We start from the raw sequence: 22,779 nt of genomic DNA, 5'->3' as shown, positions 1-22,779 counted from the left end.
AACTTTAACCCCTGGGTCAGTGATTATGTCATGTTTAATGACCGAGGTTTTCCCAGGTACGACAGAGAACAGCACCCTATTTCTGATCAGAAACTCCTTGACCTCTTGTTGTTGAATTGCCGACAGGGTTTTTGCCACTGTCACTTCGGGAACTAAGGGCCCTGGATTTACGGGAGGGGCTCGGACGGCCGACAGTACCGTTCTATCTTTCCAGGGCTTTAACAGATTTATATGGTATATCTGTTCCGGCTTTCTTTTCCCCGGCTGGTAGACTTTGTAATTGACCTGTCCCACTCTTTCTAAGATTTCAAAGGGCCCTTGCCATTTAGCCAAAAGTTTATTTTCCACAGTGGGAACCAACACTAACACTCTGTCCCCAGGAGCAAAGCTGCGTAACCGAGCATTGCGGTTGTATACCCTCTTCTTCCCCCTTCTTAGTCACCTTATATAACAAATCCTGACACATTGCCATGTGGGGATAGGACAAAGGACTATCAGGGTCTACGGGTTTACCATCAACTACTTTTACATTCTCCCTGGCTTTTACCAAAGTAGGGTCATTCAATTGCTCCACGGCAAAGACCTCTCTTCTGACCTCTAAATCAGGCAGACGATCAACTGGCCCAACAACACTTCCCACCTCAATGGGAGGCACATCAGTTGGCTGGCCACCGTCACGCTCAGCATTCTCTAGTTCGAAGATCATAGTAGAAAAAGGGAATAACTCTGACTCAGAAGAAACTCCCTCCTCCACTACATCGACAACCTTCTCAAATGGATCGGGGTTGTTCACTTCTGGAACAAAACGGCTTTCCCACAACTTCCAGAAGTGAGCAAAGTCTCTCCCCAATATTGCATCGTACATCAGACCATGCACCAAACCCACAGAAACTATAGCAGAACCACATGGTGTCTCGATGTTCACCTCGGCAGTAACATAATATCGAGTATCCCCATGTATGCAGGTCACACCAACAGTTTTCCCCTTATGCCTCAAGGGGTTCACCAGCTCAGCTTTCATCAGTGTCACCAAGCTACCAGAGTCTAACAGTGCCTCTACTCATTTGCCATCTACAGTGAGTACACACACGTGCTTATCAGTCTCAGCCTGCCGGTCATCCGTACAGGTTGTCTGTGCAAAGAAAGACCCCCTGCGGTAGACAAGAGCAGTATCACATTGCATAGGTTCAGTTGTAAGTGAACAATTAGCGGCAATATGGCCGAAGTCACCACACCGGAAACACTGAGTCATATTAATGTCTAGTCGTTTACGGGGCAAGAACCTTCCTGGCCTGGCAGGCCTGTCTCCAGGTTCTACACCCTCAGTCTTAGGTACATTCCACCACCCAGCACCCTTCTCCCCTGGAACAGTCTTACCAGTGTCGGTGGGAGTTCGCCGGTGCGCCATCAGGGCTTGGTGGGGCATACTCATCAGCTCCTCAGCCGCCACGTACCTCTCCACCAGCTCGACCAACTGGTCCGCGGACTTAGGGTCTGCATGGCTCACCCACTTGCGCAGAGTCACAGGTAATGAACGCAGGTACCGGTCCATCACGACCCTTTCCACAATCTGTGGTCCTGTCAGCGTCTCGGGCTGTAGCCATTTTGAGGACAGATGGACGAGGTCATGCATCTGTGAATGTGGAGGCTTGTCCATATGGAACTCCCAGCGGTGGACCCGTTGGGCACGAACAAAGGTGGTGACTCCCAAGCGAGTTAGGATCTCCTGTTTTAGTTTTATATAGTCCTTGGCATCTGCCAGGCATAAGTCGAAATAGGCCTTTTGTGGCTCCCACGACAGAAAAGGTGCCACCAGACTTGCCCACTGCTCCTTGGGCCAACTCTCACTTTCGGCCGTTCTTTCAAATGCGGTGAGGTAGGCCTCCACATCATCGCCCGAAGTCATCTTTTGGAGGAAGTGACTGGCTCGTATGGAGTGAGTGGTGGTGGGAGGACCAGTAGTAACATCTCTGGGCTGGGCGACCAGGTGCTGTACCACTTCTTTTATGGCCTGGCTGTTTTCTGCTAAGGCCTGGCTGTTTTCCGCTAAGGCCTGGCGGGTTTCCTCGACGGCGACCTGTTGTTGCCTCTGGGCTGTCTCCAAGGCCAACAGTTGCACCCTGGTGGATTCCTGCTGAGCCCAGGTAGCTTCCTGCTGAAGTTTGTTCGTCTCCTGCTGAGCTCTGGTAGATTCCTGTTGAAGTTTGTTTGTCTCCTGCTGAGCTGCTGTAGCTTGGAGCAAGGCCTTAATAATGTCCTCCATTTTGTCTTGGGGTGTAGGTTGGAAGCTGAACCTTGCCTCTCTGAGCATTGGCTGACGCCTCCTCTATGGGACTCCAAGGACACAGTGTTATTTCCACACTCACCAATTGGGTGTCTGTCCCTTTAATTTTTAAACGGAAAGTTTTCCTCTCGCTGCAACTTCAGTGTGTGTGGGTGCCCGCATTCTCCACCATATTGTGACACAGTCAGATTAGGGTTCCCTCTCCTGGGTAGAAGGACTCCTTTCTTACACACACCCACAGCAGCAGGGAAGCAGCACACCAGTCTGGATGCGAGTACAAGCTGGTTGGCGCCAGTCTTTATTGTACAATGTCAGAAATAACATAAAGAAAACATAAACATAAATCCTAGCCCTGTCGGGGCACTAACTTCACAGGTGGTTCCCTCACTACCAGAACCTGGCAGGGCCTAATGCCCTCACCAGCAACAAAGCCACAGCACAACACTCACAGTTAGGTTTTCAACTGTCTCTGAGCAAACTCCCTGCCTGCTCTCCCAGGTGAGACACTCAGCCCTATACACACTAGGCTTATATTGGCCACTCTCAGGTGGAAACCCTAACAAGCCTGTTACCAGGCAGCAAGGCCCAAAACCTGGAGTGGCCGTGGGTGGAGCCCTCCCTCTCCTCTCACCCACAACCCCCAGGTCCCAAACCGGCTTTTCAAAAAGCCGAGACTCAAGCCTGCTACACTGCAGACTTTCTCCTGGGGGTTTAAAACACATAAGACAGGAATCTGGGACAAATGTACCTGCCACAGACCACTTTACCAGTGATCCTATCACAGTATATATTGTGTATATACTGTATATATGTGCAAATTCTGATTTAAAAAAATTGTCTCCACAGTTCATAAACAGTCTCTAAAAGTATATTTGTCCCAAAACAATTATATTTATATACTGTACATTTGGTAATTTTTGGCTTGTGGAGCCTGCACACTGTACATTCCGAGTGTCAAGCATCTGGTTTTTCCTTTTATTTTTCCTCTACCTGATGACACATTGAGATAATACATACTGTACCTCAGTTTCTTTCTAGTTGACTAGGATATAAAATATTGAAAATGCAATTCAAATTCATCAGGTTGTTTGCTCGTGATACCGGAAAGAATAGACAGACAAACAAAAATTCAGATTTTTTTTTTGTCTTCATAGTTCATACACAGTACCAAGAAGTACATTTCTCCAAAAAAAATTATATGTACAGACTCAGCCATTACAACTTTATTACAAGTATAGATCACGCTTTTCAAAGGTTAGCAAATTGTGCTGATCTTACCTTGTAAAGAGGGGAGAAGTGGAAGAAGAGGGAGATGTGAGGCAATAGGACAGTGGGTTGTGGGAACAGATGGGAGAAAAAGAGGAGGAACATATGAGAACATATGGGGTGTGGGGACAATGGGAGACATACACACAATGGAGGGACACAGAGAAGCTCTGTGGGAACAGAGAGACAGGTACACATCACATGCAGGTTGGTAATAGAAACAATAACATAAAAATGGTGACAGACACATAGACAATGCAAACACACTGACGGAGGATGGGACAAACATGGGGGTGATGTAATAGAAACATGGAATTGGACACCAGTTAAGAACCACTTGGTCCTTCTAGTCTGCCCTAAACACATGCACACATACATATAGGACATAGGATTATTTTTTTTTTATAAAGAGCCAGTTCACCTACCATTATAATTTTGGATTGTGGAAGGAAACCGGAGCACCCAGAGGAAATCCACACAAGCACAGGGAAAATATACAAACTCCACACAGTTAGGGCCATGGTGGGAATTGAACCCATGACCTCAGTGCTGTGGCCAGTACTGCTTACCATTACACTATCTGTACTGCCCATAATGATGTATATTAATCTGTTTCCTACACCTGCCACACATCCCTGGTAGTTCCCATCTCCTACACCAGCCACACAGTACTGGTAGTGCCCATCTCCTACACCCACCATACATCCCTGGTAGAGCCCATCTCCTTTACCAGCCACACATTTCTGGTAGTGCCCATCTCCTTCACCAGCCACACATTCCTGGTAGTGCCCAGCAACCCTGTAATGAAGACACCGCTGGCACCCCCGCACTGCCGACACCACCAGCACTTCCGCACTAAGAATACTGTCGCCCTCTCTGCCGACACTGCTGCACCCCTGAACTGCCGACACTGCCATCATTACTGCACTGAGGACACCGCCACCACCCCCTCATGGCCGGCACCCCCGCACAGCTGTCACCGCTGGCACCCCCACACTGAAGACAACGCCAGCACCCTCTGTCACCATAAGTGCACAATTGGTATATCCAGCCCGCACTGTATTCGACCTGCACTGTATCCAACCACTGGTGACCAGCGCTGTATCCAACCCGCGCTGTAGCCGATCCACACTGTAGACGTCCCTCATTGTATCTGACCCACACTGTATCCCACACTGTATGTGACCAGAAATATTTCCAACCCACACTGTATCCCATACTCTATCCAACCCGCACTGTAGCCTGCACTGTATCCAACCCACAGGTACGGAATGCTGTTTTTATGGTTGGGGAGATTTTGGGGAACTGCTAAGCAAAAAGGCTGATTGATCAAATTACTAATTTGCAAAACATTTTTAAACAGAAATAACTGCCGTGTATTTGTGCCGCTGCTCTGTTTCTTAGTTTAGCTAGTCAGCCTTTGGCTTATATTGGGGAACAATATTGTGGGCTGTGAGGTGGTCAATTGAGTGGCAATTACTAAAATGTAATGTTATTAAGGTAATTATACTCTAGGAACAAAAAAAAAGCCCAAATTAAGTGATTTTAGATTTTTATGTAAATTTTTGGAGAAATTCCAAAACAAAAACTAGTCACTGTGTTTTGGCAAAACCAAACCAGATAATGAATTAGAACCAAAACCACCAAAAGTGGCCTGGCACACATCTCTATCTAAGAGGTATTGGCTATTTGTCTATGGCGGTACACATATTTTCCCACATTCTCAAAAATTATGGAAACATGTAGCAGTAGAGATATGACATTTGGGGCATTGCTCCAACTCCTCACCAACCATATGGCATCTCTGATTCTGGGAGATATAGGTTTGGTGAAGGACTTTGATGTGCATCTCCTGGAGAAGAGTAGATGACAGTACCTAAGTGTAGTGTCATAATATTTAAAAAGTGGTCCAGAGTTTTCAAGAGAAGGTATAAGCCTCTTCTAACTATTAACATCGGGAGTCCATAGGGTTTCCAAATTAGATTTGAGGAGTATAACCATTATAATATTCTGTGAGGACAGCTAGGATAATAGGGAAGATAAATCATCTGTGTCGGAATTTTGCAATTTAGGTAAAGGTAGGGTTAGAGTGAAATGTCTAGCTTGTTGGTACATCTAAAATTGGCTATTTAGTAAGTAAAAATAAAAAATATTCTTTTAAAACCTGAAATGAAAGTAGGCAGCCACTCAGGTCAAATAGCTCTCTTATGACAGCTATACATTTAGACCGCCAAACTCAGAAGTTAACATTGTCTTCACCAGGGGTGAAAGATGTATTTGTCCAAAAGGTAGCAAATGTGGAGTTTAGGGGATTATGTCTGAGTTTTTTAATCACAGAAAGCTATATATGATAAGTGCCTCCAAACATAATATTACCAAATAATTGAGGGGGAAGAGAAGAACAGTTGGCATGCAGTAACACACAAGGGGAAAATGAAGCAAACAATTCTAATTCTAGTTCTCTATTTGTGTATGAACTTTTCCCACAGAATCAATCAATAATATATGTAATGAAAAGTGCTTTAGTGAAAGTGGCCAGGATAGAAACACTCCATCCCTACGAAGCAACTGGAGTTTCGCGAGTGTAATCCTAGTTATTCCACAGGAATTTAGAGAACACTCTAGAACAGTGAGCTATATTATTATTAGTGAGGCACAATGGCAACATTTGGATAATATAAGATAGTTTTGGGAAAATATTTTTAAGTACTGCTATCCTACCAATCAAAGATAAAGGAAGCAGTCGCCAGCTTTCAAGAAGGTGTTCAATTTTAAATGTCATAGGTGTGAAATTCACTTTATATAGCTCTGAAGGATTGGAAATAATATAACTATATCAAGGCATTTCAAGGAGGATGATTTCTTTAAATGGGCTGACAAAATGGATGGTAATCTGACTGAGATAATAAACCCAGAGCCATATATTTCAATTTGTGGAAATGTAAATTATTCCCCACAAAAGTTCCAAAATGACAAAGAATGTCCATAACAGCAGGGATCAAGAGGGTTGGTTAGTAAGAAATATCACCCTATCATCAGTGAATAACGCTAATTTAGTCTCAGGTGCCCCTATCCGAATCCTCCTAAAATACTCAGTTCCTTAAACCAATAGCAAAGGGTTCTGTTGCTAAGGCAGATAATAATGGGGAATGAGAACAGCCTTTTCTAGTACCTCGTTGTACCATGAAGGGAGAATACAAATACCCATTACCCATAAGTCATGGGGGCTGAGTAAAAAGTTTGAACAATATAGTCATCTGGAAACCCAAAGTGACCAAATGATTCATAGAGATGGTCCCATATCGCAAGTTGAAATGCTTTTTCAGATAACAAAACTGTCCTATTCAAATTCGCGGATGACTCCACTGTTGCGAATGTTGACTACTGAGTGATAGCCCCACACAAAACCTGTTTGATCTGGATGAACGAACTAACTTTAGTCACTGGGATGTTAAGGCGCAGTAACCGGCATTCTCTGACTAAAGTGCCAGGCGCACGGCTGTTAGCTCTGTGCTACGCTGGCAAACAGCTGCGCGCCCAGCACTTTTGTCGGATTTCTTATTGCATCCCCAGGGGGGTGTGAAAAGAAATCCTTTAGCCGCCCAAACAGCGCGATGTACTGAATAGCTGCAGGAGCACCCTTCCACGGCTATTGAACATTGCACTGAATTGAATTCAGCCCACAGTGACAGTGTCACAAGATTTTTTTATGAGTAAGAATAAGTCACTGCACTACCACTTACAGTGTCACAATCATTTTTATGAATAAGAAGAAAAGAATAACACACTGCGGTACCACTTACAGTGTCATAAGATTTTTTATGAATAAAAAAAGAACAGCACACTGCGCTATCACTTACAGTGTCACAAGATTTTTTATGAATAAGACAAGAAAATCCACACTGGGCTATCACTTAGTGTCACAAGATTTTTTATGAATAAGAATAAGAAACTGCGCTACCACTTACAATATTTTTTATGAAATAGAATAACACACTGCACTACGACTTATTGTGTCACAATACGTGGATGATAAACTGCGGTCTGGCCGGCAGTGTCACTGAACAATAACAGTACAGCTAAGTTGCTGTTATTTTTTATTTTTTGAGGAATGATAATTTTATTTCACATTTATTTTTTTTACACTTGGGAAAAGCACCCCTGGACGAGGCAGCTGTCCATTGATGAACAACACAGCTCCCCTTTATGGATAACAAAGCACCCCTGAGGAGTGTGGACGGACCACCTGCAGAGTCACAAATACGTGGATGATAAACTGCGGTCTGACCAGCAGTGTCACCAAACAATAATAGCATAGCTACTAGCTACAGTAGAAACAAAAAAAATCAAAACAGAAATTAAATGATAATTTTATTTAACTCTTATATTTTTTAAACTGGGGAAGAGCACCCCTGGATTGACAGAGCACCCCTGGATGACAGCACTCCTTTATGTGCTGCAGTCCTAGACCCTTGATGGACAGGACAACACAGCAGCACCCCTTTATGTACTGCAGCCCCCCTTTTAGTACTGCATCCTCAGCCCGAAAACACTGCAACCTTGAACAACAGCAGCACAGACCCCAAGCCCAACAATCAGGTGACCAAGCCTTTCCAGCGAAACGCGCGTCCTGTGACAGCATTCAGCTTCAGGACCTCACACACACTGCAATCCAGCACAACCGATTCTGACACAGGTACTTTCACTATCGCTCAGATGCGCTCTCTCATCTGAGTCCATAGCATGTGACTCCCCCTGCAATGCCTAGTTGGTATCAGGGCTCAGACGTAGCTACATCTCAGAAAGCAGAAGTGCCTTTCTGTTGTTTCATCTGAGGCAACGCCACTGTCACTCTCTCATTCCCAGTTTGATTGACTGGGAACAGTAGAAGTGACTTAGAGCGTTTCTCTCACCTCAGACCTTACTGTTTTCCTTTAACTACGTGACTCCCGGCATAACACTCATATATTTATTTCTCATACATTTTCTTTGAGGTTAAGTCCGTACTGGTCTGTCCTTAGACGGCACTTTGTTATAACATGAAATTGTTACATTGATCTTTGTCTCAATTATGATAATTATTCACTAATACTGGGAGAGTTTAACTGCGATTGGAAATAGTATCTATCAGACTGACTGATACTCAATACATTACTCCTACCGAATTGATTTATTTCATGTCAGTCAGATTTTGTGTTTGCTGTGTGTGGTGTCTCTGTGTCCATTGTGGACTTTAATTATAGAAACTGGACCTTAGAGATCCTTCTAATTTAAGTATTTATGTTCGCCAATTTTCCTGCATTATGCATATAAGCATTGGTTAATTATAATAGGTATTTTCTATACATTGCATACCATTTTTTGCTCTCCATACCGATCAATGTGGGTTAGACCTAGAATTGGTCTTTTACATTATACCTTACATTATTTACATTATACCTTAGGCTTTCTATGCAGGAAATATAATTATTCTGTATCACCTTGAATTAATATTTCTTTCTCTGAATTTTTGATCACTATATCAACATGCTGATATATAACCAAGTGTGATATTTGATATTGAAGAGAATTTCTTTCTTTTAGGAAACTTTTTCATTAAAAGTTAAGTTTAAGTAATTTTCTATCTATCATCTTTATATTTTGTTATAAGAGTGCGCCCACATAGACATGTTTGTCTTTTCTTCAGTTTTTGTTCTTCACTTAAACTTTTCACATGTGTATTGCACAAATTTTTGTGGGTGCACCACCAACCTAGTGTCATCCAGAATTCATTGTATGTGATAGACCATCATGTTGGTATATATTATTTTATTCTAAATTTCATATAACATTCTTTCAATGAATTTTGGTATTACTTGTGTGGACTCTTTCCATTACTCCCAAGCCCAACAACACTGCACCCTTGAACAACAACAGTACAGACAGAGCACATCTGTCTTGCACACTCTCCACAGCTGGAGTGAAAATGGTGCCAATCACCGGGACCTTTATAGAATCCAAAACCCACAAGAATCCTACAGCAGGAGGTTGACGCATTTTGCCTCGTTTTTGGATCTGTGTCAGACGGGAAAACCCAAGCCGGACTCAGGTCCGAATTCAGGTTGCAAAGTTCGGGCGTGTCTGGTTCAAGGAGGATTTCACAATACTACCTTTAAAAGAATTGCCCACATGCGTGAGTAAAGCCATTGGTGATACATGGGTTCAATAGTAAGCCACACCAATGCATGATGTGAGATACAGATCAGTTCAGTGGCAGAATTAGATATACTGAGGAACAAATGTGTCAATATAATAATTAGAAATCCAAACGGGACAAAGTTCCATGCGCAGCAGACTAGCATTTCTATTCACAAACCAATGGGTGGTGTACTCCAAATCTAAGAGGTACTTACTTCTTCCTGTCAGGGGATTTTTTATTCATAATAGTGGCCTAAATTAAGTTAAAATCCCTACCTATTATAAGTGCTGAGGACACCTATGCAGAGGAATATAGCCAACAATCGTTGAAAAAATAGTTTGGAGTAAACATTAGGGGCATGTACATTGCATGTCACATATAAACATCAACAATAACATAATAAAGTCAATAAAAGAGGAGCCTTCAAAGAGCCAGAAATAGCAGGCAAAATGTTTCACCTTCTTTAATAAGGCGGGAACAAATAGGTGAAAACTCATGGGCATACAGTAGGTTACCTCAGCAGAATAGTAATTTGGCATAATTCCACAGGGCTTGTGCAAACTGCAAAGCTTAGTCCTGTAATAAAGGCTGCATGGTGTCTTGGATTACTTGCACCAGGACAGAGTAGGTGATGGGGTTGTGGAGGGGGGTCAGTGGCTAAGGACTCCTGGTCCCCATCTAGCAGAGGGAACAGCAGGGGTTCAGTCTCCGTTGAAGCTGACTGCTATATGGCCACATCTGCCATCTTGTATTCGCACTTCTGCTCAGCCCAGGGCCTCTGTGTCTTGGCTGCTATGGATGGAGAGAGGAATTTCTCCATACAGGGTAAGAGAGTGGTGCCAGGTGCTGTTTGACACTCACCAATGTCTGGATGCTATATTTTGATGGTATTCAGGGTGTCATTGTAGCAGCATTACTGGCCACACCCTGATATCCAGATGCAGGTTCCATGGGACTGCAATGGTGACACCCCCAGGGTTCTGTGCCCCTGGTGCAGTGGCATAACTACTGCCCCTGCAGCCCCTGCGGTGGCTTGGAGGCACCGGGTAGCTTGGGGGCGATGGGGGCAGTGGTTGCGATACTGCAACTGTGAGCGCTGGCCTCTGAAGTGATCGGAGGCTAAGGAAGCCTCCGATCACTTCAGAGGCCAGCATTCCCAGAAATGCAGTGGGGAACCTGTGCGACTGCGTCTGCTGGATCTATTTAGATCCAGTCGCGTGGCAGCGGGAGAGACAGCCTGGATGACAGCATGCAGAGTCAGGTAAGTACGGGGGGGGAGGTCTGGAGAGGCCACAACTACAGGGGGCACCACTTGAGGGCGACTACAGCAGGCACAACTACAGAGGGCACTACTTGAAGGGGCACAACTACAGGGGGCACTACTAAAAGGGCCACAACTACAGGGGGCACAACTACAGAGGGCACTACTAAAAGGGGCACAACTACAGGGGGCACTACTAAAATGGTCACAACTACAGGGGAGACTACTAGAAGGGGCACAACTACAGGGGCACTACTTTAATGGGCACAATTACAGGGGGCCTGCATAATAGGCACTACTACAGGGGGCATTGTATAAGGGGCGCTATGACAGGGGGCATTGCATACGGGGCACTAGTATAGGGGGCATTGCATATGGGGCACAACTATAGGGGGCACTACTTTAATGGGCACAACCAGAGGGGGCCCTGCATAATGGGCACTGCTACAGGGGGCATTGCATAAGGGGCACTAGTATAGGGGGAAGTGCATTTTGGGGCACAACTACAGGGGGCACTGTATAAGGGGCACTAACTTACACGCAGTTTACAGGCTATAAACTATGTTCCCAATAATCTGGTTCTACACGGACATAAAAACTGTGTAACCTGTGTTGAGCTGAGGTGACAGACTGGCAGGAGAAGAGAGGAGGGTTGGTGAAGTAGATCTTTCAGGGTAGGATGTAATGGGCATTACTGTTTGGCATAATGTGTATTTGGCATTACTGTGTGCACAATGTGCTATTAGGGGCATTACTGTGTGGCATAATGTGTAAGGGGCATTACTTTGTGGCATAATGTTTTGTATTTGGCATTACTGTATGGCATAATGTGTTGTATATGGCATTACAGTGTGGCATAATGTGAAATAGGGGCATTAAAGCATGGCATAAATTTGTTATAAGGGCATTACTGTATGTCATTATGTGTTATAAGTGGCATTATTGTGTGGCATGTGTAAAGGTTATTACTGTGTGGCATAATGTGTTGTAAGGGGCATTCCGGTGTGGCATAATGTGTTGTAAGGGGCATTCCGGTGTGGCACAATGTGTTGTAAGGGGCATTACTTAGTATGTCATAATGTGTAAGGCACTTTACTGTATCATGTAACCACACACCTTAAATGTCATCTTTGGGTGTGTTTGATCTTTGGGCGGGGGGGGCTTGAAACTTTTTTGGCATGGGGGAGCAAAATTTATAGTTATGCCACTGCCCTGGCTACAGCACAGCTAGCACATTCCTCCCTATGGCCCTGCATTTTTCAGTTTATTTAAAAAATCTGCAGACAAATGATGAATTAGGAGTTTGAAAATGAACTTTAAGAGCCTACCGTTTCATAATTAAAATACTATTTGAAATAATCTGTGTACTGTGTCAGTTGTAATGCAAATTACTTCTTAGGCAGTTGAATACTTTTGCAAGAGTGTGTGTGGTGTGGTATGGTGTTAATAGCATTAAACACAGATATTTAAATCATATTTTTAGGGACAACAGGCACAGGAATGGAGGCTGCATGTCACAAGCCACCGAGACCTCCGCAACAGAACATGCTTACCAGTCTGGGCGCTATCCCGCGGTGCTCCGATTTTCCACCGATCCTCTACTGCTGCTGCCCCTGCACTAGCTCCCGACTGGCCGCTGTTCTCTCCGCTCCCCACCTGCACCTGCACTCCATTTTCCTCTGCTGGGCTGTCATCCACGAGTGCTCCAACCGCACTCCCAATGGACATGGGCACAGCCATCTTGGCCATGGACATGTGATGCTGTCTCCACCAATGGAGCAGCTCCCCCTCTGGATCTGGCCAGTCAGCTTCCAGCAGCTGGTATAAAGGGACCTCCTGTCCCACTAGTAAATTGCCAGTGCAACAAGTCCCTTAGTCTACTAAGTGAGCCTACCCACTGAGCTCCGTTGTTATCTACTACCATCCAGCTATAATTCTCCTACAGCTTCCTAGCTGCACCAAGTAGCTTCCATCACCCTTCTCCTACGGCTTCCTAGCCGCTCCAAGCAGTCCGTACTGCCACGATTCACCTCACAGCTTCCCAGCCACTCCAAGCAGTCCGTACTGCCACCATTCACCTCATGGCTTCCGAGCCGCTCCAAGCAGTCCGTACTGCCACCATTCACCTCATGGCTTCACAGGCGCTCCAAGCAGTCTGTACTGCCACCATTCACCTTACAGTTCCTCAGCCGCATTTAGTAGTCTCTGTATTGAACCAAACTCGATACCAGTCTTCTGCACCCTCTTATGTGGAGAAACTTCATTAAACCAAGTCTCCTCCAGAGAGAACCTGAGTTTAATAGCACGTCCTAGACCCAGCCCAGGAACACAGCCTAAAAGCCCCACAACTGTGACAGTTTGCACTGGCCCAATGTACTCGGCAAGTGGTCAAGCATCTGGGGCGGATTCCTCCCAAGATGTTCTATCTCATCTGGAAAGACAAGAGACCTCTCAGTTACAGTTGACTCAGTTCATCCAGGATATGTCATCTCATTTGGACAGCATTTAGGCCCTGCTGTCGCACCCTGCTCCAATTGGGCTCAAGTCGCCTCTTCTCCCGCTGTACCTCCTGCTCCTCTGGCACCACCCACTGCCCGTTTTCAGCTCTCACCTTCAAGCAAATTCGATGGCAACCCCAAGTTATGCAGAGTTTTTTGAACCAATGCAAAAATTCATTTCGAGCTTCAGCCAGCCAGCTTCCCGACAGCCAGAACCTGGGCGGCCTACATTATCTCTCTGCTTTCAGGTCAAGCACTCAATTGTGCCTCACCTCTCTGGGAGAAATCTGACCCTTTGCTCTCTAAGTATCCTGAATTCATTGCCACATTTCGCAGAATTTTCCATGAGCCAGGAAGGACCGCTTCTGCATCAACCGATATTCTACATCTCCGTCAGGGCAGCACGACCGTTGGCCAGTTTGTTATCCAATTCCGAACTCTGGCTTCAGAACTCAACTAAAACGAGGATGCTCTCATTGCTGCCTTTTGGAGTGGTCTCTCAGAAAAACTCAAAGATGATCTGGCCTCCCATGATCTTTCACAGAAGCTAGACGATTTGATCTATTTCTGCAACAAGGTGGACTTATGCCTTAGAGAGCATGCTCTAGAAAGAAGATGATTTGATTGTGGTAGACCACGTCTGGTCCATCGTGTGTCTTCTCCTTCCATGGGCGACAAACCCATGCAGATCAACTGCTCTCGCTTGTCGAACGAGGAACAGCAGAAAAGGCAGAAAGAAAATCTTTGTATGTACTGTGGATCACCCCAACATTTAGTTAGATCCTGTCCCATCCGTCCGGGAAACGCCTCCTCCTAACTTTCGACAGAGAGGTTAAGTTAGGAGTTGCTATTGATTCACCAAGGAAGTCAGATTCCACCATCCAGGCTCATTTGAAGCTTCCTCAAGGTTCCAAAGCTGTATTAGCCCTTCTGGATTCCGGAGTGGCAGGAAACTTTGTCACTACGGACTTTGTCCATAAACATCAGATTTCCGTTGAAGCATTTCCGTTGAAGCATTGCCTCGAGTCATCACTTTAACCGCCATCGATGGTAGTCACATTACTAGTGGAACCGTCACTCATCGCACAACACCACTTAAACTTACCATCAGGGTGCTCCATTCCGAACAACTATCCTTCCTAGTGATTCCCAAAGCCTCTCATTCTCTAGTTCTTGGGTTACCCTGACTACAGAGACATTCACCACAAATTGATTGGTCAACCATGCAGATAACCGCCTGGGGTTCTGACTGTTTCAAGAGCTGCCTTCATCGGGTAGTACCTGTTTGATCTTCTGCCCTACAGAGTCCTACAGTCCTGCCCAAATCTTATTTGGGGTTCCTGGACGTCTTCAGCAAACAGAGCACAGATTTATTGCCTCCCCATCGTGATTGGGATTGTCCCATAGACCTGATCCCTGGAAAGAATCCTCCCAGGGGCCGAAGATACCCTCTATCTATTCCTGAAACTTAAGCCATGTCAGAATATATTAAGGAAAATTTAAGTAAAGGCTTAATTCGACCTTCCACGTCTCCAGCTGGGGCTGGATTTTTCTTCGTAAAAAAGAAAGATGGTGGGTTACGTCCATGTATTGACTACCGAGGTCTTAACGATATAACTGTCAAGAATCGCTACCCTCCTCCCCTCAAAACCGAATTGTTTGATCGAGTCAAGGGAGCCACAGTTTTCACCAAGCTCGATTTAAGAGAAGCCTATAATATAATCCGTATACGTCCTGGGGACGAATGGAAAATGGCATCCAACACCAAGGATGGGCACTAGAATATCTCGTTATGCCCTTCGGCCTCTGCAATGCCCCAGCTGTCTTCCAATTTTTTTTCAATGAATTTTCCAAGGTCTCCTGTACAAGTGCGTGGTCGTCTATTTGGACGACATCTTGATTTTCTCTCAAGACCTCAGATGCCATCATGATCAGGTGAAAGAAGTTCTTCTGAGATTATGCTCCAACCAACTTTTCTGCATGCTGGAGAAATGCCTATTTGAAGTCTCAAGTGTACCAATCCTGGGGTACATCATCTCCGGAACAGGTCATCAAATGGATCCCTCAAAACTACAAGCCATTATTGATTGGTCTCTCCCTTCAGCTTTGAAATCCATACAACGGTTCCTAGGCTTCGCCAACTATTACCACAAGTTTGTGAAGGGTTTTTTGACGTTGGTAGCACCTATCACGGCCCTCACCTGCAAGGGTGCAAATCCAACTAAATGGCCCATCGAAGCTACTTCCGCATTTCAACTCCTAAAGCAAGCATTTATCTCTGCTCCCATCTTAAAACAACTGGATTCTACTTGGCCATTTATCATGGAAGTGGATGCCTCCTTCAAAGGTGTTGGTGCTGTACTCTCCCAATGATTTGAAGATGAGAAACTTCATCCCTGTGGTTTCTTTTCTCGGAAGTTCTTGCCAGCAGAGAAGAACTACACTATTGATGACCAAGAGCTGCTTGCCATAAAACTGGTGCTCGAAGAATGGCAATATCTTCAAGAAGGGGCCCAATACCCCATCACCATTTATACAGACCACAAGAATCTGCTTTACTTTAAGTCTGCAAATTGCTTGAACCCTTGGCAAGCCAGGTGGGTGACGTTCTTCTCCAGGTTCAATTTTAAACTCTCCTATCGTCCCGGCTCACAAAACCGCAAAGCTGATGCACTCTCTCGTTCCATGACGGGGTGACTCTGATCTACCCATGGAACAGTCTCATCCAATCCTGGATCCAGCTACCTTTGCTTCTACCAAACTATCAGTGGGCCCCTGCTTCTCAGTTCTCTGGTCACTTAGGTATGGATAAGACTCTTGAATTCATCCAGTGATCCTATTGGTGACCTTCGATGAAAGGGGATGTAAGGTCCTATGTGTCGTCATGCATCAAGTGTGCCCAGCACAAGATACCCCAACAGGCTCCACTCAGACAGCTCCAACCTCTAGCGATTCCATTAAAACCATGGACCCACTCATAATACTAATTGGGTTATCGTGGATAGATTTTTCAAAATGGCCCATTTCGTACCCCTAACCGGATTACCATCTGCACCATTACTTGCTCAAACCTTTATTAAGGAGATCTTCAGGTTACATGGTCTCTCCCAAGAAATCATTTCTGACAGAGGGGTGCAGTTCGTGATGAAGTTCTGGAAGTCACTTTGTTCAGCTCTACGGGTGAAACTGAAGTTTTCCACTGCATACCATCCTCAAACCAACGGGCAAACTGAGAGGGTTAATAAAGATCTAGAGCAGTTCCTTTCCACCTTCATCTCCTCCTCTCAAGATGACTGGATTGAACTCTTTCCTTGGGCTGAATTTGCCCACAACAATCACTACCATACCACCACTAAGTCAACTCCTTTCCTCACGGTCTTCGGCCATCACCCACAAGTTCCAGAATTCGCTCTGCTTCCAGCATTTGACGTACCGGCAGCCAAGTTATCTCTCCAACAATTCCCTTTCATTTGGGAAAAGGTTTATTCTGCTATGACCCAAGCCTTAGCTCGATACAAAATATTTGCTGTTCACAAGAGACGAGTTGGTCTGAGCTTTCAAACTGGAGATATGGTCTGGCTCTCCACTCGTAAGCTCAGACTTTGAGTTCCTTCCATGAATTTGGCTCCATGTTTCATCGGACCCTTTCCGATAGCCAGAGTGATTAACCCCATTGCCTTCCAACTAAAATTACCACCTTTTCTTCGTGTACCCAATTCTTCCATATCTCTCTCCTGAAACTGCTAATTCTAAACAGATTCCAGAAGGCTCTTCCCAAAGTCTCAAGTGTACAATCCCAATGAGGAGAAGAATTTGAGGTTGGAAGCATACTGGACTCTTGTTATAGTTTTAATCATCTCCAATTCCTCATCAATTGGAAAGGATATGGTCCAGAGGAAAGGATTTGGAAAAACTCTTCCGAAGTTCATGCTCCTCGCCTAGTCAAAGCATTTCACATGAGGTTTCCTCAAAAATCAAGAGTGTCCGGTGGCCACTCATGAAGAAGGGGGTACTGTCACAAGCCACCAAGACCTCCGCAACAGAACCCACTGCTTACCTGTCTGGTCTCTGTCCCATGGCGCTCTGGCTCTCCGCCGATCCTCTGCTGCTGCTGCCCCTGCACTTGCTCCCAGCTGGCCGCTGTTCTCTCCACTCCCCGCCGGCACCTGCACTCCGTTTTCCTCTGCTGGGCTGTCATCTACAAGTGCTCCAACCGCACTCCCAGTGGACATGGGCATAGCCATCTTGGCCCTAGGCATGGGATGCTGTCTCCACCAATGGAGCAGCTCCCCCTCTAGATCTGGCCAGTCAGCTTCCAGCAGCTGGTATAAAGGGACCTCCTGTCCCACTAGCAAATTGTCAGTGCAACAAGTCCCTTAGTCTACTAAGTGAGCCTATCCACTGAGCTCCGTTGTTATCTACTACCGTCCGGCTATAATTCTCCTACGGCTTCCTAGCCGCACCAAGTAGCTTCTACACTACCACCCTTCTCCTACGGCTTCCTAGCTGCTCCAAGCAGTCCGTACTGCCACCATTCACCTCACAGCTTCTCAGACACTCCAAGCAGTCCGTACTGCCACCATTCACCTAACAGCTTCCCAGCCACTCCAAGCAGTCCGTACTGCCACCATTTACCTCACGGCTTCCCAGCCGCATTAAGTAGTCTCTGTATTAAACCAAACTCTATACAAGTCTTCTGCACCCTCTCATGCGGAGAAACATCATAAAACCAAGTCTCCTCCAAAGAGCACTCGAGTTTAATAGCACTAGTCCTAGACCCAGCCCAGGAACAAAGCCTCAAAGCCCCACAACTGTGACACTGCACAGTAACTATTATGTCAAGCTTCCGTGACCAAGTCCCAGCAAAACGTGCATCAAAACCTCCATGGGGACGCCCTTGGGCGCACAGGGGACCCCCCACACCGCTACCCTCTTTCCTGGGAACATTGTGTATATGTACAGGTATTATGCCTCTCTCCTCCTTTCCCAGTACTCTCATCAGCATCTCCTCACTTGCAGTTTAGCATCAGGCTACCAACAGAGAGTGAGCGCTGACAGCAGATGCTGCAATTATCTATTCTATTGTGCTAGTGTGACTACAACTCTCATCTCTAGTCCTATGCAAACTAGGGACAGCAGAATGTAGTCCACCTAAGTGCACAAACGGTCTCCCTCTTTATTTGCTAATATTTTGGATTAATTATGAATATATTTCCCAAATGTGGAGTCATTTCTGATAACCAAAACTGAAACATATTTACATTATCTTACTGTTAATTACTTCATCAATTTGAACCTTTTATAAACATGTATTCATAGCTCTAATTATATGTTATGTTATTTATTACTGGGTTCAGTCCTGCATGCTAATGTGACACCTCCAAGTGTAACATTAGATACAAGCTGTTTGATTTTGCTACATAACTGCACTCTAATTATATGCTATGTTATTTATTACTGGGATCAGGCCTGCGTGTTAAATCACAGTGTTATCCCCATGTGGTAATTTACCTCAGCAACTTAAACACTTAAAGAACATGGATTTGTAGCTTTGATTATAGGCGATGGTATTAATTACCCACAACAGAATATTATGCTTATTGCACACCTTCATGTGTAATACTATATATAAAGTATAAAGTGTTCATCTTGCTGCATAACTGAATGGTCGAATATACAGGACTGTTTCATTGTCCCCAATCAAGGGCAGCACCTTCAATTCAACTTTGTGTCTTTTTCTATTTGTTACCTGATTTTTCTGCAGTGTATAAGTATTTCTTCTTACATGATGATTTTATATTTAGGATCTTTGGATCCTCTCATTCGAGATATTAGATTATAATCCATCATGAATGAATAAATATTGCATATATTTATGGTAAAGTTTACTTACCTGATTATATTGTTGGGGATCTGACAACATATCTAACCTACCATATAAGAGGACTCTATTGTAACCTGGCATACCATATATTTCATTCCTTGTTCCATTGGAGTGAATTATTAACATACAGTATCATATTGATTATTAGTGGACAGTGATGCTCATTTTAATTTATCACTTTTTTATCATTTTTGTATATATGTTCGCCTAACACTCTTTCACCTCTTTTAAGTCACACACAAATTTTTCATTGTTTTTACATTTGTCTCATTTATCTTTATTTTCTCACTTTTGATGAGTATCAATACCTTTATGACAGTTCATTTAGTGCTAAAACTTTTTAACATTATACTATAAAAGGCTATATTTTAATAAAACTATTGGAGTGTGCCTCCACCATAGAGCATTCTTCTTCTGTTCTTTTTTATTAAATCATATTTTTAGTAACGTCTTAACCTAGTTATTACTGCTGCATGATTTAATGTAGAGATAATAATGCTGACACAACTCTAACAGCAATGAATTGGTATTTCCGTTTAGTGTTATTTATTTACCTGGAGTAAAGGTTTCATGTAGATTCCGTAATACAAACTCTGACCATTCTCCATTAAGTTTTCCTTCTCCTAGAGCATAGTATGTATGGTAGTAATCTATTGGGTTAAACTCATCGATGTATGGTCTGTTGAGTGGTTAAAGGGGTTTCCATGTTATTTTCTTAGGATGACTCAAAATATATCTGCTTCTCTTAAATGTTTTAGGATACTGTATAAACAGGCTATTGAAATAAAAAAAATAACTTTCATAATATTACATTTATAAATATGATTTATTTCTTACACACTCACAAAAGTTAACATTAGTGAACAATACATCCTACACTATTTAGCACGGCATATTCAAATCAGTTTCTAATGCTGGTTTCACACTATTAGATTCTGACCAATTGTGATTAACACAAACGATCTAAAAAAGTGGCTGATGTACAGTGTACACAATACTCAATAATTGTTTGTTTTTAAATGATCCCCTCAATCCCAAATCATATCACAGATGAAGGGGGGAATTCAATTAGCCATGGTAATTTACCATTTAACCCCGAAGTCAGCCTATAGTGCTGCATTTAACATATATTTATTTTCAAGTCTGAACAGACCTGAAAAGATATGTGATAATTAGCCTATCAGATGAAAACAGTGGGTTTACACATAGTTCCGTAAACTTTCCAGGACTCTAAGGGGTAAATTTACTAAGATGGGAGTTCTACTTAAGAAGTGATGTAGCCCATAGCCAGGGGCGTATCTACACATTGGCCAGGATGGCAGTCACCAGGGGCGCCGGCCGAGGGGGGCGCCACCCAGCGGTGCCATCAATGGCCAGGTGATAGATACGTGCATGCCGGCAGTGTTGATTCAGGATGGGGGGGCCACGTATTTAAGAGGTTTTTTCTTTGACGCACGCCGGGTGTTCTCCACAGTAAAAAAAAAAACTTCATCTGACGGCGCCTGCAGGCGCGCACTTCAGGAAGCTGCATGGCCCGGGGGGGGGGGGGGCTGGCAGCAGCAGCCTCATCCTCATTGCGACTGTGCAGCCGGGCCATGCAGCTTCCTGAAGTGCGCGCCTATCAACGCCATGTGATTTTTTTTTTTTGTGGAGAGAAGAGAAGAGTCGACCCGGTGCGCGTGATGTCACCACGCAGTGCTGAATAGAGGACAGAGGAGCTGCGGCCCGTGAAAGCACTGCAGCAACAAGATAAGAAGTGGGGATTAGGGGCACAGAAGAGGACCTGCCGGGGTTGGCTGGGGAGTGGGTACTTAGAAGGGGGGACTGGCTTGGGAGTGGGGAACATAACAGGCTGGGGCTGGCTGTTGAGTGGGGGCACAGAAGGGGGCCTGCTGGGGCTGGCTGGGGAGTGCGGACTTAGAATGGGGGCTGCTGGGGAGTGGGGGACATAAAAGGCTGGGGCTGGCTGGGGAGTGGGGGCACAGAAGGGGACCCTGCTAGGGCTGGCTGGGGAGTTGGGTCTTGGAAGGGGGACTGGATGTTTTTTTTTCCCCGTGGAAGCCAATGTGTGTTTCTTAATATTAAAAATAGTAAAAGCTGTGTGAGGCGACAGGGCTGTGAGGGGGGAGAGCTGAGGGGGAAGGGGGGGGGCACCAGTCCCTTATTTTGTCAGGGGCGCTCTAACCCTTAGATACACCCCTGCCCATAGCAACCAATCAGATTCTACTTCTCATTTATCTAGCACCTTCTACAAGATAATACCTGGAGTCTGATTGGTTGCTATGGGCAACATCACTTCTTAAATAGAACTCCCATCTTATGCTGGCCATACACGCTACAGTTATCGGGGCGATCCGCCTGATATCGGCGGATCGCCACGATAATTGTAGCGTGTGGGGGGGGCGACCGAGGGTTAAATATTGCTCAGTTGGGCATGCCGGTTTGTCCAGCATGTCTGTCCGATGCGATATTTCCCATTAAACTGTCGGCCGCATCGGGCAGTGTATGCCCAGCCGCGGCCGACAGACAGACATTTCCTGTGTTCCTTCCTATGGAAGGAACAGGGAAATGTTTCCTCCCCCGGGGGCGGAGCACAGATGTCTGCCGAATACACTGTGAGAGAAATCTCACAGTGTATGCCGGCGACATCTGCGGCTGGCAGCCGGCCAGATAAAATGTCTGTCGGTCTGACAGGCATTTTATCTGGCCGTGTATGTTGCATTAGTCAATTTACCCCTATGTGTTAACGCCCGTTAGATAATTTATGGTGCGAGAAAAAAGGTCTGTAATTGAATAGCACTAAAGTCTGAGGATTTACCCCCAATAAAGTATCAGGGCTAATTGAATTCCCCATTAGTGTCTCTGTACACTATACACTAGACTTCGGCCGAGGTCCGTACACACTGCATTTTCTGACGATGCCAAAACAAGTGAACGAATATAGCTCTCAATGAATTGGGAGGAAAAACAACAATTTTTCAACCAACCGTCGGGCACTGCGTCTACATACACTCTAAACAATTATTAGCCATGTAGTTCAGGAAATGGCATTATCGGCCAAAATCTTGCATATTGTGTACCCAGCTTAAAACTCATTTGTAAAGTGCATTTTCTGTCCTATTATAAATAGTAAAAATATATCATCTGATTTCCCAGTGTGCTTGTTTCTCAAAACAAAATTAACTTTAGTTCAATATATTAAGGATCATTCAAAAACCACAAAAAATAAAGATCCACAATGCAAGTGCATCTAACTGAGAACACAATACATTATAAGAACATACACACAATGCTCGGACCTTGAAACTACCCTGCTAAAGAGGCATAGTGTAGGCGAAGCAGGCAAAGCTCACAGTGGCTACACTGGGGTAGGTGGCACCCCAGGGGTGTAAACAAACAAAAAAAAAT

General features: G+C 44.8%; 1 pseudogene; it reads right to left on the bottom strand.

The window, feature by feature from the left end:
• Positions 1–20,077, bottom strand: part of LOC148504747 (nicotinamide N-methyltransferase-like) — a 34,240-nt pseudogene extending 14,163 nt beyond the window's left edge.
• Positions 20,078–22,779: the final 2,702 nt, after the last annotated feature.

Source organism: Taudactylus pleione, unplaced genomic scaffold, assembly GCF_031769625.1.
Source record: "Taudactylus pleione unplaced genomic scaffold, aTauple2 ptg000457l, whole genome shotgun sequence".
Taxonomy (NCBI): Eukaryota; Metazoa; Chordata; class Amphibia; order Anura; family Myobatrachidae; genus Taudactylus; species Taudactylus pleione.
This window is presented reverse-complemented; position numbering and strand designations above follow the sequence as displayed.